Source organism: Chrysochloris asiatica, unplaced genomic scaffold (assembly GCF_000296735.1).
Source record: "Chrysochloris asiatica unplaced genomic scaffold, ChrAsi1.0 scaffold00199, whole genome shotgun sequence".
Taxonomy (NCBI): Eukaryota; Metazoa; Chordata; class Mammalia; order Afrosoricida; family Chrysochloridae; genus Chrysochloris; species Chrysochloris asiatica.
The window spans coordinates 1,118,187-1,120,239 of NW_006408717.1; positions in this window are offsets into that span (position 1 = coordinate 1,118,187).

Below are 2,053 nucleotides of genomic sequence, written 5' to 3' on the forward strand. Positions count from 1 at the left end.
TTAAGTCAGTCCTGACCCATAGTGATCCTGTATAGGGTTTCTGTATGATTCAGTTATTTGCCCTGAGAATCTTTTAATAATGAAAGTTGAGGCTTGAATTTTTTCTTCAGTTCCTCCAACTTGAGAGTGATCTTCCTTTTTGACTTTCTGATGCTAGATCTTTGCACATTTTGTTGTCATATTTGCCTTTATTTTCTCGAGCTGATCTTTGAAATTTTCTGTTTAGCTCTTAGACCTCCTAATTTCTTCCATTTGCTTTAGCATCTCTATGCTGGAGAACAAGTTTCAGTGTCTCTTCTGACATCCATTTTGACATTTTCCTTCTTTCTTGTCTTCTTAATGCCTTTTGCTTTCTTCATGTATGATGTTCTTGATGTCATCCCACAACTCTTCTGGTCTTCATTCTTTAGTGTTTAATGTATCAAATCTGTTCTTCAGATGATCTGTAAACTCAGGAGGGGTATATTCAAGGTCATATTTTGGCTTTCGTGGACTCATTTTCATTTTCTTCAGCTTCAGCTTTAATTTTCACATGAGTAATTGATGGTCTGTTCCACAGTCTGCCACAGGCCTTGTTTTCACTGATGACATGGAGCTTTTACATCATCTTTTTTTTTTACAAATGTAGTCAATTTGGTTTCTATGTATTCCATCTGGAGAGGTTCATGTGTATAGTCATCTCTTATGCTGTCTAAAGAAAGTATTTGAAATGAACAAATCATTGCTTTTGCAGAATTCTATCATGCAATCTCCAGAATCATTTCTATCACCAAGGCTATTTTTCAAATTACTGATCCTTCCTCTTTGCTCCCAACCTTTACATTCCAATCACTAGTAATGATCAATACATTTTGATTGCAGGTTTGATCAATTTCAGAATGAAAAAGTTGGTAGAATTCTTCTATTTCATTCTCACTGGATTTAGTGGTTGGTTCATAATCTTGAATAATAGGTTTTAACTGGGCTTCCCTGTAGCACATGTATATTATCCTATCACAGACAGCATTGTACCTCATGATTGATCTGGCTATGTTCTTTTGACAATGAATTCAACACCATACCTCTTCAATTGTCATAGCTGGCATAGTAAACCATGTGGTCATCAGATTCAAAATGGCCAATACCAGTCCATTTCAGCTCAATAATGCCTAAGATATTGATGTTTATGTGTTTCATTTCATTTTTGACAATAGCCAATTTTCCCAGATTCATACTTTGTACCTTCCATATTCTGATTTTCAGTGTTTCTCTTCATTTTGAGTTGTGTCCCATCAGCAAATGAAGGTCCCACAGACTTTTCTCCCATGGGCTTTACTACATTCGTGTCATCACAGTCAACTCTACTTTGAGGAGGCAACTCTTCCCCTTCGTATTTTGAGTGTCTTCCTACCTGAGGGGCTCATTTTTCTGCACTATATCTGACAGTGTTTCTCTGCTATTCACAAGATTTTCAGTAACTAAAAATTTGGAGGTATTTTGTCACTTTTTTCCCTAGTCTGTCTTCATCTGGAAGCTCATCTGAAACCTGTCCACCATGGGTGACCCTGCTGGTACTTAAATATTGGTGGCATAGATTTCAGAATCACAACAACTCACAATATTCCACAGTACGACAAATGGACAGATGAGTGGTGGTTAGAGATAAATATTATTATATACACAACCCTGCAAAAATAATTTTACAGGTAGATACACAGACATATACAAAGGTTGAATGGCTATGAGAAGGAGAGTGAGAATATACCCACAAATGTGTAAGAGTTTGACAAAAGATTTTTGTACATACATTTACATTTACTGTATTTTGTTGTTGTTAAGTGCCATCGAGTCAGTTTTGACCTATAGCGATCCTGTACAGGGTTTCTGTGGCTGTAAATATTTACAGGAGCAGAAAGACTCATCTTTCTCCTGTGGAGCACCTGGTAGTTTCGAACTGCTGACCTTAAGGTTCACAGTATGTAACCACTAAGCTACCAGAACTCCTTATACACCCGTAAATGTGGTAGAGCATATAGGAAACAAACTGGTGAAAACCGCTTAGATATTACCAAAC